We start from the raw sequence: 16790 nt of genomic DNA, 5'->3' as shown, positions 1-16790 counted from the left end.
CTTCCTTCCTTCCTTCCTTCCTTCCTTCCTTCCTTCCTTCCTTCCTTCCTCCCTTCCTTCCTTCCTCCCTTCTTCCCCCCTCCCTCCCTCCTCTACTTTCTTTCTTTCTTCCTTCCTTCTTTCTTTCTTTCTTTTCTGAGGTACTAGAGTTTGACTTCAGGGCCTCATGCTTGCTAGGCAGATGTAGTACCATTTGAGCCATGGTTCCATCAATTTTTGCTCTGGTTGGTTTTGAACTAGGATCTTGCATTTTGAAGGTTAGCCTAGACCAAAAACCCCCTATTTATGCACCGTACAGTGGCTGGAATGACAGATATACACTACCACACCTACATTTGTTTCTGTTAAGATTACAACCTCATGTTTGTCCAGGCTGGCTTCAAACCACAATCAGCCTAGCCTTAGCCTCCAAGTAGCTAGGATTACAAGTTTGAGCCACTGGACTTTCTTCACAGCTTGATTTCTAGGTTTCATATTTGTAATCTTTGGTAAAGTTAATGTTAGAGGTGGGAAAGTACAAAAATGAGCCAGGAACATATGCTACAAAGCAAAAAAGTGGTCAAAGAACATTGGGGCATATCCAAAGTGGAAGGGTCTTTCACTAGCCAAGTAGATAATTTGTGCCTCAAAGCAGATGGACATTACTATTTCTGGGACAAACCACTGCCACGGAGCAGTAGAAGGGCACAAGACTTTTGTGTGAAAATCCAAGCTTGTTACATACCCTTCAATTCTGTAAAATATGTGCCCTGTGTTGCTCAAAAACATGAAAATCATGAAAGACGAAAGACAAGATTTCCAGATCAAAGGAAACTAAAGAGAAAATACAGCTCAATGTAGCACATGATGGTAGACCAGAAAATACTTTCAATATGTCCAGAAAGAACATTATTAAGTTAACTAATGGAATTTGAAGATATGTACACTTAACAAATAAAATGGCATCAATATCAATTTTCCTATTTTGATAATTATACTATAGTTTTGCAGAAAATGTCCTACTAATTAAGGAAATATGCATTAAAATGTTTGATAAGGAACATGATGTCAAAAACATTAGAAAATAATAACATGTACACACATATTGAAAACAACATATGGAAATAAATGGAGATGAAATGAAAATGTGAATCGCTTATGTTGGGGAAACCTAGATTGATTCTTCCTTTAGCTTTTCCCTATGTGTGAAATTCCAATTGGTCCTCCATGTCAGTATTTTTTGTATCTGAAGATTCAACCAAGAGCTGATTGAAAATAGTTTTAAGAATTGAATCTGCACTGAATGCGCGTAGACCTTTTTTCCTTGTTATTATCATTCCCTAAGGATTTATGAGCCATTTGTGTTGTACTAGATAGGCCAAATAATCCAGAGATGATTTAAAGTGTGCTGGAGGATATACACAGACACTATTTTAGACCAGAGAACTGAGCATCTATGGAGTTTGGTATCCATCGAACAGTCTCCTACATATACCTACGGACAGATGAGGGTATTTCAAAAAAAAAGAAAAGTTAAAAATTTGGCAAAGTAAAAAATAAAAGCGTTTTTTTTGAGGGGCTGGAGATTTAGTTCAATGGAATAGCACTTGACCTGAGTTCAGTCTTCAGCTCTGCAAAAAAAAAAAAAAAGTTTGCATTGGATTGCTTTCAGTTTCATGCACAAAATAAGTAAGAAGTCCAGGATTTCAGAGTCTAGTTAGTGACGCTGGATACCAAGGTGTCTGTCTTCTACTCTTTAGTAAGTTTACCCATACAACCCCTGGAGAAAACAGAAACTCAACTAAAATAGCTACCATCTTCTCCTTGACACCTCCCCCCTCCTTCCCTACATAAGTCACTTTTCCTGGTAACATCAAAGGAGAGTAGCTAAGGATGGGCTCCCATTTGATTGTGGTTGTTTAATTAGATGCCTGCCCCAATGGTTGAGGGCTGTTGCAGAGGGTTGTGTCTTAGAGTGTAACCTGGATGCTAGGGACTAATTCTGACCTATGGTTTTGAAAGCATGTTCTTATCCCAAATATTATTGTCCCAAAACGATAGTTCTGACTCTAAATTCCACATTCCTGTAGGTCATTGGACTAAGTTAGCTACAAGCCAATACTCACCTTTGACCTCTGGTAGTATTTTAGTCAAAACACCATCTGGGAGCAGCAGTACCGAGTCAGAGGAATTGAGAACATGACCTGTACCCTGAGGCTGATTGATGGCCAATTGGTTCATGTGAGTAAATGAGTAACATCAACTTACAAGGCTGCCTCAACCACACTCCATAACTCTGGTCCCCTCTCCGTGGCTCTCTGCTTCCAACAATTCAGACTTGGGGCATTGACCCGAGTTGACTCAGTTGCTTCAGTTGTTTGCCTATGTGCTGTGCCTTCAAATTGATCTCACAGCAAACTGTTTAGTAAGAGTTGAAACCTCTTGGCTCAAAGCAGGGGAGTTTGGAGTTTAGGAGTCTGAACTTCAGAATCTGGTAGGCAGAGGTGTATTTATGAGCACTGAAGAGATTTGAATAATTGACTCATCTTTCAACTAGCCTTTTCCTATCTGCAAAAAGCAGTGACATAATATCTACCTCCAAAACTGCCTGGCAAACTAAATTGACTGAACACTTGCACTTTGCCTGTTCCATATGTTGCTAATATCTAGGGCTGCGCTTCTCAACTTCAGGCCTTCTGACATTTTTAGTGTTATTTGTGTTTAAACTCAAGGGCTTACACTTGCTAGGCAGGTGGTATACCAAATGAAGCAGGCTCCCAACTGTTGTGGCTTTTGTTAATTTTCCAATAACATCTTGCCTTTTGCCTAGGTCAGGCTAGACCACAGTCCTCCTATCTATGCTGCCTGCTCTTGGTTGAAATAGGGTATCACAAACCGTTTGCCCAGGTTGACTTCAAACCAAGACCTTCTCAATCTCAGCCTTCTGAGTAGATAGGATTATGGGTATGAGGCACCCATAATCCTCTGCCTTCTGACATTCTGAGCCACATAAGGACTTCTGACCTGTCATTATAGCATGCTCATTAGCATCTTTGGCCTAGAAGCCAGCAACTCTTCTTCCCAAGAAGGATGTCTTCAGATACTGCTTAAATCTTTCTCTCCTTATTTATTTATTTTCAGGGCCTGGGCTTTGTCCCTCAGCTCTTCAGCTCAAAGCTAGTGCTCTACCACTTGCACCACAGCACCACTTCCAGCTTTTTCTGCTTATGTGGTGCTGAGGAATCAAACCCAGGGCCTCATGCATGCAAGGCAAGTGCTCTACCACTGAGCCATCTTTATTTTGGTAAATATTTTTATTTACCAAAATATCTGTTTATAAAAATATTTATTTTGGTAAATATTTTTACAATTATTATTATTTTTAATTTCTTTTTTTATTGTGAAAATACTGTACAGAGGGGTTACAATTACATGGGCAAGATAATGAGTGCCTTTCTTACCAAGTATTGTTGCCTCCTCTTTTGTCCCTCCTCCCCCCACCCGCCAAAGTTGTAAAGTTTGTTTTTCTACATAACGACTTGTACATCTCATTGTTGCAGTGGGTCTACCTGTATCCCTATTTAAACGATTTGTTTTTATTCTTCCCCTCCACAAATTATACCAACATCAAATACAGTGAAAGCAGGGGTTATACCGTGGGGGAGGACATACAAAGCAACAAAGAAATCATCTTATAAATATGTTAGAAACAATTGCATGAAAGAAAAAAAACATTTGAATACTTATCTTAGGATTCATTTCACCTAACATCACCTTATCTGACCTTTTCTGCTTGACTCAGACATATACTAGTTATTGAAAATAAGGGAAACCATGAGACGTATGTTTCTTTGGGCCTGGCTTACTTCGATGAATATATTTTTTTCCAAGTCTTTCCATTTTCCTAACAAATGGGGCAATGTTATTCTTTCTGACAGAGGCATAGAATTCCATTGTGTATATATACCATTCATCTACTGAGGAGCATCTGGGTTGGTTCCATATCTTAGCTATGGTAAATAATGCTGCAACAAACATAGTTGTGCTGGTAGCTTTAATATGGTCTTGTTTGTGATCATTTTGGTAAATGCCCAAAAGTGAGATTGCTGGGTCAAGGGTGATGTACAGAGGGGACATAGTTACATGAATCAGATAAAGAATACATTTCTTTTTGGACAATATCACCCTTCCCTTGCTTTCCCCAAGCTGTAAATGTCTCTAAGGTTAAAAAAAAATAACCTCAATTAAGAATCCTTGTTTTACCTTGCTCATGTAATTGTAACCTCTCTCTATGGTATTTGCACAATAAATAAAAAAAACAAAATAAAAGAATCCTTGTTTCATGGGTCCAGAACTTCATAGCACCCAGATGTACTGCTTTGGAAATTCCATCACTGGTTTCTTGGTAATATTTTATTGATAATAGTTTTTGTTTTTTGGGCTGCTACTGGGTTTGAACTCAGGGCTCTCAGCTCTATCCCTGAGTGGTTTTTCTCTAAGGCTAACTCTTTCCCACTTTAGTCACATCTCCATTTGAGGCTTTTGGGTAGTTAATTGGAGATAAGCGTCTCAAGGATTTTCCTTCCCTGGGCTGGCTTTGGATTGTTTACTTGAACCTCAGCTTTCCAAGTAGCTAGGATTACAGGCGTGAGCCCCCAGTGCCTGGTTGATGTTTTTGGTTTTTAATGGCTTAGCAGGAAAGATTTTTTTTTTCACCTGTAAGCTATTGTTCATATCCTGTGACTAAAAGCATTAATTTCTATGATTTTGAAAAATACAATGCTTGATAAGAAATGTACTCATTACCTTGCTCATGTAATTGTGACCACGCTGTATGGCATTTTCACAATAAAAAACTTATTAATAAAAAAGAAAAATACTTTTCTCATCAGAAGGACAGAAGGCAGTGAAGAAGACCATATTTATGTATGATATCATTTATGATTTTAGAAATGACCAAAGTAGCACGCATGGTAACGATGAGGTCTGGATTCTGGCTGAACCTTCTGACCAGGTACCTTTTGGACCCTGCCGGGTTCTTCTCGTGTGCCCTTCACATGGATAGCACAGGAAACCCATAGTCCTTGAGATTCTTAGTTCATTCAGTCAGGTACAAGTGATAGTAACAGCTATGGTTGGTGAGTGCTTAGCATTTTCTAAGTCTCTGCAGGATCTACAAATATTTACTACATTTAAACCCCTGATAAAATGATCTCCATTTGGACCAAACCTGGTAATTCATTTCCATAATCCCAGCACCTCGGTGTCTGAGACCAGAAGATGTCAGGTTTGAGGCTGGCCTGAGCTATGTAAGTGCGACTCTGCTTCACAGTAAAAACAAAACAAAATAAAATAAGAATGATTTCTCTTTTATAGATGAGTATCAGCTCAGATATGTAGGCTAAGAGGGTGAAGATGCCATATACACGTGATTTGGGGACTGCTATCCAGACACTGTGGCCCCATCCCTGTTGTCTTCATTCCCACCTAACTCTGGGGATTGGGGCTGGGTTGTACTTTCCAAGTCCTGGTGTCTGGCATTAGGCTCTTGGGCAGTATTGTTTCAGGAGAGAAGGAAGAGGGGAAGGAAGAAAGAAAAGGGAGAGGAAGAAGGAAGAAAGGAAGGAAGATGGAAGAAGTCTTTACTCTGGCTCCAGAAATCTGATGATAACTTGATATGTCTTTGTTATCCCAGGCACATGGCACAGAAGGATGATGGGAATTATACTAATATTATATTCACATTACAATTGAGATAATTTCCAAACACTCTGAGAAGCATTCATGTTGTATTTATCTGTTTAACTACTGAAATTTTTCTGGGATAGGCTAGGTATCATACATAAAGTCTTTTGCCAAGTAATGTCTAGGGCTCAAATGTCTCTGAATGCTTTGATCACGTGAAAAGAAGGGAAAGAGCTATAAAGACAGAAGCCATCAGTGGGTGGCAGGAGGAATGAAAATACTTTATCAAAAACATCCTATCAGGCCTCAGTGATTTGGAAGCAACCAAAAAAGGAGAAGTATTTTTTTTTGCCACACAGGATGCTTACATAGGAACTACTTGTCAGCAGCTAGAAGAAAATACTGCACTGCCCTGACCTACTTCTGCTTCTCTACAATTTCTCTTCCTGGGTCTCTTTTCTTAGTGAGAAACTTAAAAACACAGCTCACACCTGTAATCCTGTAATCCTACTCAGGAGGCTGAGAGCTGAGCATCATGGTTTGAAGTCAGCCCAGGCAGGAGAGTTCGTGAGGCTCTTATCCCCAATTAACCACCAGAAAACCAGAAGTGGAGGCATGCCTCAAAGTGATAGAGTGCTAGCCTTGAGCAAAAGAACTCAGGGACAGTGCCCAGATCCTGAGTTTAAGCCCTACAACCAAGGATAACAAGAACAACAGAACCCTCACCCCATCCCCCCCAAAAAAAAACCCAGAAAAAACCACAAACAATAAACTCTTAATTTTATTTTTTTATCTACCTTCTTCTGATCCTTAAAAAGTGACACACTTAATTAAAAATAGAGAGTAATGTTTCAATTACTGATACATAGTTTTTTTTTTCCTTTTTGAGACAGGGACTTTGTACAGTCCAGGGTAATCTAGAACTCTGTCCTTCTCCTCAGCTTCCCAGAGCTGAGATTACAGTCTAAGCCATTGAGCCAGACTATAAAATAGAAATATAAAAATAGTAGTAGGGTTTTTCCTAGATAGTTGAATTCTTTTATTTTTAATTGTGAAAATACTGTTCAGAGGGGTTACAATTACATGAGCAAGGTAATGAGAACATTTCTTATCAAGCATTGTTGCCTCCTCCTTTGTTTCCCCTTCCCATCCCTTCCCATCCTCCCCCCGCCCCACCCAATCCACTGTTGCCTCTTCCTTTGTTTCCCCTTCCCATCCCTTCCCATCTCTCCCCACTCCCCACAGTTCCCCCTTCCCCCCCTGCACCAAAGTTGTAAAGTTCAGTTTTTGACATAAGGTCTTGAATATCTTCCTTCTAGACCATTTTTTAATTTCCAAATAACTCCAGAACAGATATTCTTTCAGAAAACAATATTAAAACTAGCCAATCATATAAATACGTTTGTTTAATCTGTATTTGCTTTCAATTTCTGCAAAAAAAATATAGCTCATGTTGAGTCGACAGCAGAAATACATCAAACAGTAGTTAGCAACAACTGAATATTTTCTTTTGCAGATTACCTTACTAGAGCTTGCTCATATTAACTGCAGAGAACATACATGCTCCTCTTATATTTAAGTACTGTAAATGTGGTTAAATCACACAGAACTCATTATTTTTTGCCTTCTTAGTAAAGGCAAAGTTGTTTTTTTCACCTAAGTGGCTTTTCAGACTTCTATTGCAATTCTCTTTAAGGAAAATAAACAGTGAATCTAATGACAGGATAAATTCATATAACTAACGCATTCTGTGAAATAGACTATTCACAGAAACTGGAAACTCAGAAACCAAATAAAGCTAAAAACATTTAAGACAAGGGACGTTACATGAAAGATGCTTGCAGGTTTTGAGGACTGATTGAAATACCGCTGCTGCTGTATTCATCATCGCAGGAAGCTCACTTCCCCCAGTCAATGGGATGAAACAGAGCCTGTTGAGTTATATTTCTCTTGAATCATGATTCCAGGAAAGAGGGAGGCAGCCCTGGGTACCGAGGCTGGACCTTGGGTGGCAGGACAAGCAGGTGTGGAGGAGCGTATGCATGCTTCCTCGGGGGGTACAATCAGTTTTCTGGTACCGCAGCCTCAGTGTGTGTGCAGGTGTGCTGGCCCGCTTCTACATAAGGAATACTTGCCCCATTTATCTGGCAGATTTTGGCCTAAGGATCAAAGCATCTCTGATTTTCTTTTTCTCTCTTCAAAACACTTAAATTATAATCTATCATATCATTTCAATTATTAATGTATTATTCCCAGTCCATTCTAGGTTTATTATTTTGCCAATATAGATACAATTCTGGTAGGTGAAGAATTGCTATGAAATCCATGGTTACTTTATGATCACTGAGGTCTGCAATGTGGACCCGAATGGATTATATGTTGTACATTGTTCTAATTTAGGGTCACCAAACTTCAAAGAAAGTTAATAGAGAGAATGTCTGCATAGAGGCAGGAAGTATGTTTAGCTCTTCAGGTTTATTTTCATGCAGTAGAAAAGTATCGATTTTACATACTGCCTTTTTAAAAAAGTAACATTTGTGTCAATGGTTTCAAAATCAATTTCCCTTTTCCTCATTTGAAATATATGAGGCAACAGTTTTACTAGTATTTAACCACCCACTGCTGATATTTATTCTAAAATAGGACATCTTTCTTAAAACTTAAACAACTCCAAGACCTTAGGCATTTTGCTTTTATCATGAAGCCCAGGATATATTTAGATCATCTAATATAGGCCAGGCAATGCTCAGATAAAGTACAATCCTTATCTTTGGGCTAATAGTGTCATGGGACATCTCAGAGACATTTAAATGGCCCTAAATTGACTATGTCTCTTACCTGAGAGAGAGGGGGAGATGCGCGCGTGCGTGCGCGCATGCACACACACACACACACTCACACACTCACACAAAGTTGAAATACCAAGTCACTGGATCATAAAAAACAAAAACAATCCTTTCATATCTGAAAGGGTTGTATACTGTCCTCCCGGTATCCAGGAATCAAATGATTCAAATTTGAAGTCTTCTGCTTCCTTTCATTATTCTATCTCTCCTTCTCTCCCTCTCTCCCTCCCTGCCTCCTCCCTCTCTCCACATGTTTATGGAGCCACACTTGATAACATATCTAAAGCAAGTCACAAACAGACCAGACTTGCATTTGGCAGTAAATCCATTGCTCCAGTAAGAAACTCATCTAAGATTCATAAACCTTTTGGAATTCTTCTCTTTCCAGTTGCCACTTAACCTTAAGATCCACAGGAGGCATCACATAGGCATGGAGTGAGGGACAAGAAGAGGTAAAGGTTGGGACTCTTGAGTGCTAAGGACATTCACAGAGAGTCCTGGAAGAGGTCAAGGCAGGATCTGGACTACACTGACAACATTTCTTGTTGAGACACACTTAGCTCACATCACTGCCTGCTAATGGACTTCATTAAAGAAGTATTGGTAGTTGATCACAGCCTGAAAGACAACTTGATTCATTCTGTAGGAGTGAGGAATGCCAAAGATAGTTTAGGTTGATTTGATTATTGAAGAAGTAAACAATCAAACTCACTCACCGGTTAACTTACAAAAGATGACTTGAGGCTCGTAACTGCTGCAGCTCTTCTTGCTCAGTCAATCGCAATCTCCCTAAGGTGCCCAGGGGAAGGCAGCGTCACCTGAGCACGCTGATCCTCTTGTGGTTGAGGTGCCTGTGCTTCTCACAAACTCTGAGACCTACAGGCGTGAGTCCTCTAGTTCTCTCCTCGTTCTGTGAGTTACACCCATTATGACACTGAGTGATGACTAAGCTTCTCCTCAGTGGATGAAGGAAGCAAAGCAGCTGGAGGTCACAGGTTTCCAAAGGAATCATCACTATTTTGAGAAATTAAACTTAGCTAGCTGCAGAAGGAACTTCAATATGACCAGAGCACTCTTGTACCTGTGATTGCAATCTTTTCACTACATAGAACAGATGAAGTAATATGACAGAGAAACATTTCATAAACTGTCTGGTACATCAGGATAATATTTCAATTTGCAAACTAGAATTATTGTTGACCATCTGCTTTCATGTAATATTTTTCTTTTTTTTTTTTGGTGCCATTCCTAGGGCTTGAACTGGAGGCCTGGATGCTATCCTTGAGCGTTTTCATTCAAGCTTAGTGTTCAACCTCTCAAGCCACACCTCTACTTCTGGCTTTTTTGGTGCTTAATTGCAGGCTTTCCTTCCTGGACTGGCTTCAAATCATGATCCTCAGATCTCAGCTTCCCGAGTAACAAGGAATACAACCATGAGCCTCCGGTCTGGAACGTGTAATAACGTGTAATAACGTTTTCTTAGTAATTTAACTATGAATTAAGATTATTGTTCATGACTTAGCATTTTCTTCCTGTTACCATGATTTTGACTATTTAGTGTCCTTTCCTGCTAAGAGAATAAGTAGGAAAACTCAGTCTAAGATGATTCTAACATATTTTTTAAAAGACAGTCAAGCAAGAAGATCAAAAGAAGGTAATGAAACTAGGTTTTGGTATTATTATTCTTGGTTCCTAATTGTGACAGGTACTTCCTCAAGTGGTCTTTGGTGCTGAGAAGAGGAAAGGTTGCTCCTGCAGGGGGTGAAAGATGAGCTTTTCTGAAGCTTTTCTCCAGTGGGACTGTTTCTCCTTGGGACTACAATAGGAGGTGCTGAGGTTGCAGTTGATGGGGGGGACAGGAGGGTTCACACCTCTCCTTCCAAAGGCTAGAGGAACAGATACCTAAACATACTTACAATGTAGTTTTAGCCCAACAACGAACTCACTTGACTGACTAGCATGCTTTTAGTTATGTAGGTTTAAAAAAAAGGTAATTTTTTCTTTTCTTTCTCATTGTCTTTTCTCCCTTCCTCATCTCCCTTTCATGTGAAAGGAATGGAAGAATTACAATTCCATGCAAGGCTGCTCTCTTCATTTCTCTGACCATGGGAATGCAGGAGCATTTAGGACTGCAAGAAATATAGCTCCAGAGACTGATACCTGCACAGCAATAAATGAGCAGACTCAAAGCCACCATGTGACTCATACCAAGTCTCAGTGAACATATCTGGAAGCTCATGCTGCTGCATCCTTTAAAAAAAGTCTGTTTCCCCACCTCTGCCTATTCCCAGACTAGATAATTATATATATTATATAATATGTATAAAATATTTTTCTTTTTTCCCCTGAAGATAGCAGTAAGTGTAGTTTTTCATATTGCCTGGAAACACCAGTAAAACCTCACTTCCTTTGCTCCAAAGTCTTGTTCTCATTATTTGTGACATGGCATTGAGTTCAGAGGACTGAATTTCTGGTCTCACAGCCTGCCACGCCTCCCCATGCTGAAGTCACACAGAGAAAACTCCACCAATGTTTTCATTTCCATTTCCTGTACGCCTATTTATTCCATCTTCAGATTTTCCTGGCTCTGTGTTCCTTCTTTGGAAAATGTAGCTCATTACAGTTTCACTGTAGTGAAAGGAATGTCCAGTTAGATGGGGGCTAGACACTGCGCTCTCACTTTAAATTAAATGGCTGGGAATATTGGTAAAGAAGTGGAAAGGCTTGGAAAAAGTCATATTAAGTGAAGTTAGCCAGACCCAAAGAAACCTATGGTTTCCCTCATTTGTAGTAATTAGAATATGCCTATAAATCTACAAGTAAACACAATGGATGGTAAAAGACAAAAAAATTACACTGGGACATGACAAATTACAGGGCTCTAAACATTCACACAGTGAGATCAAAGGAACAGTTTCTTAGGAGAGGATTATAAGAGCTCAATAGCTATGTGCACAAAATGATGTGTATCAAAATGAACTCCAAGAAATGGAGACAAGGGTTTTTTAAAATTTTACCTTCTGTGTTCCCCATCCCCTTTGTTGTTGTACTTTTTTGTCTTGTAAGTTTATCTGTTTTGAGGAGGTAAGGGGGTGAACTAATGTGGCAGTGATACTAGACAAGAGGCTAAAAATGAACTATACAATTTGTGGAGGAGGAAAGTTGGGAGGGGAAAACCAGGAGAAAACAAGGGAAGAGGTGACTCTGTTAAAAAAGAAACGTATTCATTACATGACTTACATAACTATAAGCGCTTTGTACATCATTTTTACAATAAAAAGAAATAAATGGGGGGGGGTCTCCTTTGTCTTCAAAAGAATGAAAAAAAGCCCAAGAATGAAATTTACTCAGGTAAACTTTGATAAACCCAAAGTGGGTCAGACATACTTCTTTAAGAATTCACAGGTCAAATATAAAACCTTAGAGAAAGAACACATGCCCTTAAATCCACATAAAGAGAGTTTATCAAATAATTAACACTGCCCCTTCCTTGTGAGAAGGTTTTTTGCAACTGGAAGGTGAAGAGAATTCAGGTACCTGGGGTCCTGGAGTACATAAGGGAATAGGGTAATAAAAAAACTTAGAAAGTTCTACTTCCTTAATAACCTTGCCTCATAAAACTTTCAAAACTTTCCAAGCTAGGCATTTTAAAACAAAGCAGATGTTTAAAATAATTACCAGAAATCTTGCTATTGCACTGACAAACCCAGCTGAAGAGTTGTTCCAGTTGCATGACACTAGGGTTGGCACACTCCCCTTCTTATTGTCAGCTGGTCCATTTAGGCATTAGTTAATGGAATCCTCTCCTAGTGGTACCTCACCCAATGTAATCACATCCACATAAAAATTCACATCTTAGCTGGGTGCCGGTAGCTCATGCCTATAATCCTAACTACTCAGGAGGATGAGATTTGAAGATGGTGGTTCAAAGCCAGACTGGGTTGAAAAGTCACTTTGAGACTATTATCTCCAATTAACCACTAGAAAACTGGAAGTGACATTGTGGTTCAAAGTGGTAGAGCACCAGCCTTGAGTAAAAGAGCTCAGGGACAGCACTTAGACCCTGAGTTCAAGCCCCATGATGACACAAAAGAAATCATATATGAATTCTTAGGTTGTCCTTCAGTCCACACTTTTTTTTTAATTGTGAAAATACCATACAGAGGGGTTACAATTATATGAGCAAGGTAATGAGTACATTTCTTATCAAGCATTGTTGCCTCCTCCTTTGTTTCCCCTCTCATCCCTTTCCATCTCACCCTCCTCCCGCCCCCAACAAGTTCACCTCTTTAATATGTAACCTTCGAACTTTCCCTCCATTGGACTTCTTGCCACTAATGTCAATCTATATCTCACCAAATTACCATTTAATTTTTTCACCAAGTTCCTATGTAAAACAGAGGGTTGCACTGTGGATTTTACTCAAATATGTATTTCAGTTGATAACATGGGCTAAAATTTCATAGGAGCAAGAGTAGATACTGCTGCAGACAAACTCTAAAGACATGGCTGTTATTTTTCTTCTAAAGTTGAGTGTCCTTCATATTCCTGCCCAAGGGCACCTTCTCCATCCATCCTTTACTTTCTTTCTTTTATTTGTGTGTGTGTGTGTGTGTTTTGGGTTCAAGACTGAGACTGGAACTTGGTACCTCACACTTTTACTCTTTGACTAGTTCTCTATCAGCTGTGCCATGTCTTCAACCCTCAATCCATCCTTTCGAACACCAAAGCACAAAGACAATGTTCAAGTCCTCGAGTGTCCCCAAAAATGCACATCAGATATCTTGTACCTACATTATGCCAGAGATCTGTAGTCCAAATCACAAAGGATCCTGTGGAGAAAAGCACTTACCTACAGCAACTGCTGGAGTATATCTGCTGTCACTTTCTTAAGGTTGTCTGTGGCAAAGCTGGCTACAGATGTGACTGTTGCCCTTCTCCTTCCCAGCAGTGTAATGTGATACCATTCCCCACAGCCACTTAGATTTCCTGAGTAACTTTGAATTGGTACTATGACCTCAGGTTTTCAAAAGTATATTGTATTTTCTTCCACCTCCCTTGGTCAACAGACATACTATAAAGGCAACCTACCCTGAGATCTCACTTTTTACACCACTTTTGTTGTGTGGGCGTAGGAGGAGCTAGGCTTGACTCAAACCAGGAACTCTTTTATCATCTTGGTTTTTCATGACCTTCCTGACTGTAAGCTGAGGCTGGGCTGATCTTTTCTTTCTTTGCACTTTTTGGATTTTCGGTACACTAGCAGCTGGGGATTGAGTCATGGGATTTTCTGTAAAGTCCTTCAGAAAAGACTTTTTCTTATTTACAGAACACACTTTAAGTTTACTCACAGGGTCCTGGATTGAAAAATGGGGTGAGGAGTATTACAGGGGATCATTGTTCTGGGAAGAAAGACGGAACAAGAAAGACAGGTGGTAGGGAGTGGAGGCAATGGATGACCAGGAACAATGGGGATGCCTGGCAACAGGGAGGCTTACCAGAAAGAAAGGTGGGGACTGAGTCAGAAAATTGACCCTCACAGCGGGAGGGAGGTAGTAATCTTTTAATGTGGTCACATTTAAGAAATCTCCCTGAAAGCAAGCTATAACACCCCCCTGGCCGGTCCTTAAAGAAGGTCATAAGACCCTCATTTCAGAGCCACCCCCATCCTGTGAGGAAAGAGGCGTCCTTAACCTTGAAGACCAGGGATCCAGATGAATCTAATCAAGACAGTCTTGCTAAATTCCCTCACTGGGTCACCATATGCTCACATCTCCTTTGTCGATCACTCAACCGCACAACCACCTACTTCTTCTCTGTTTCTTGAGGTCTACATTCCGGACACTTCCCATGTCATGTAAAACTTACATTAAGTAATTTGTATACTTTTCATTGCAATGGACCTAGCAATGAGTAAAGAAAGACATGTTTCCTTCCTTACATTTCATAGCCTGGCACTGTCAACATTGCTCATGAAAGCTACCAAAAAAGAGAGGACATCCTGTTTGTAACACCCTCTTGATGGGATGTAGGCACAAAATATGCCCACAGAGTTGATGATCTGTCCTGATGCAGGCATTTGTTGGGCGAATGTCCCACACGAATACCTTGTGCTGTACCTTTATCATGTACTGGAAGTTCTTCATGACTGGTGGTTTCTCAATGTGGGAGACCTATTTTTCAAGCTTCTCTCTGAATAGAGAACCTATATTGCAGTCTGAATCAGCCCTGCAATACTGATTTCCACTCAATTCTACCTGTGTACAACTTTTAATGACTCCTTTTAGTATGTTGATAATTACTATTATTTTTAGTATTGGGGATTGAATCAAGGGCTTGTACTTGATAAATAAGTATTTTACCACTTGAGCCACACTTAGTCATTTTGCTTTTAGTTTGTTTTTCTGATGAGGTCGGATGCTTTTGCCTGGCTGGCATCCGACCATGACCCTCCTAAGAAACTGGAATCACAAGGTATATGTCACCATGTGTGTATTTTGTGTGCGTCTGTGATAGGTCAATAAATTAGGTCATATTAACTAGTTTTGCTAAGAAGTTGGTCCTTTCTATCTTTGTCTCTTGAGTAGCTGAGATTACAGGTGTGTACTACCACACCTAACCTATAAATTACTCTTTATTTAACAGGCCAGAGTCATTTTAATAACATTTATTTACTAGGTACTACTCTGCATGCATTTTCTTATTTAAAGAGCCAATCACATTCCATTGCTCCTGTTCTAATTTGTATTTGAGAAAATTAAGACTCAGAAGGGCTAAATCCTTATCTAATTATTTAAGTCTGTTTTACTTAAGGAATTATACTCTTGATCACTGTTACATTTAAAAGTGGAACTAGAGATCATCATGCTTAGTAAAATAATCCAGACTGAGAAAGTTTCACATGTTCTTTCTCAAATGCAGAATCTAGCTCTTAAAAATGAGTGACAGGAATGTAAAGCAGGTTCTGTTTGTGGGTGGGTGGCACAGGGGAAATGGAAGAAAGAGAGGGTATCAGGGGGGTGAATATGGTCAAAGTGTTTTATATATGTGTGGAGACAGAACAATGAAATCTGCTCAAATTATTCCAAGAAAAGGGTAGAGTGGTGGAAGGGATGGATGGTTTTAATTGATGCACATTTGTATGCATGTAAGTAAGCATCACAACAAAACTCTTTTGTACAATTGATACATGGATAATAAAAATACATGTATTCTTAACTCTGAGGTATTTCTTAAAAGTTGGTTATAAAAAACTCAAACATTTTTTCCCCTGGTACTGGGGCTTGAATTCAGGGCCTTTTGCTCAAGGCTGTCCCTATAATTTGAGCTACATCTCTACTTCTGGTTCCTTACTGTTTAATTGGAGGTAAGAGTTTCACATACTTTTCTGTTCAGGTTGGTTTGGAACCACGATTCCAGATCTCAGCCTCTTGAGTAGCTATGAGTATAGACATGAGTAACTGGACCCTAGCTCAAACACTTCCTTCAATAAATGAACATTGTTTTACTCAGTGAATTCTTTTCTTTTCTAGTGGTATGGGGATTTTTTGCTTGCTAGGAAGACACTCCACCATTTGAGCCACATTCATATCCCATATGTGCTTTAGTTAGTTAGTTAGTAACTTTTGTTTATGCAGTCTTGTGGTTTTGCTTGGAACTGGCCTCCGACTGTGATCCTTGTGCCTATGCCTCCTTCTAGCTGGGATTATAGAAGAGAAACACCATGCTTACTTTGTTTATGGAAATGTGATCTTATTAACTTTTTTGCTTAAACTGGCCTGTGATATAGATTGAGATCCCGAGCTAAGATGACCCAAATTCTTAGCCAACAGAACTGCTGCCAGGGCTCAGAACACAATGCTCTAAAACATGCATGTTCACATACTTTGAGTATTTGTAGGGAAAGAAATTCAGAAAGCCACAGAGTCAGGAAGACCTCATTCTGATCTCCTGTTTTTCTTCCCTGAAACTGACTGTTAACAGATCTTCTGGGCTACTTCCCCTGATGTAGACCATGAGATCCTCATTCCAGTGGGATCTTGTTCTTTACCTAGTGGCTAAGAAGAATTGGAACAAACAAGCCCTGCTAAATCCCAGGTTCACCACCAACAGGTCATACTCTGTTATCCTCCAATCACACTTTTTTTGGGGAGGGTCTGGTCGTGGGGCCTGAACTCTGGGCCTGGGCGCTGTCCCTCAGCTCTTCAGCTCAAGGCTAGCGCTCTACCACTTGAGCCACAGCGCCGCTTCTGGCTTTTTTCTTTTTGCTTATGTGGTGCT

The 16790-nt window shown here is 39.8% G+C and overlaps 1 protein-coding gene across 1 annotated transcript in view; it reads right to left on the bottom strand.

Annotated features, from left to right (window-relative positions):
• Positions 1 to 9378, bottom strand: part of Dhrs9 (dehydrogenase/reductase (SDR family) member 9) — an 18703-nt gene extending 9325 nt beyond the window's left edge. Inside the window, exon 1 of the mRNA XM_013027347.1 lies at positions 9227 to 9378. The gene's annotated coding sequence lies outside the window, so the exon portion shown is untranslated. The remainder of the gene's footprint in view (positions 1 to 9226) is intronic.
• Positions 9379 to 16790: the final 7412 nt, after the last annotated feature.

This window comes from Dipodomys ordii, unplaced genomic scaffold (genome assembly GCF_000151885.1).
Source record: "Dipodomys ordii isolate 6190 unplaced genomic scaffold, Dord_2.0 Scaffold5, whole genome shotgun sequence".
NCBI lineage: Eukaryota > Metazoa > Chordata > Mammalia > Rodentia > Heteromyidae > Dipodomys > Dipodomys ordii.
Note: the sequence above shows the minus strand (reverse complement) of the source record. Positions and strands in the feature narration are given on the sequence as shown.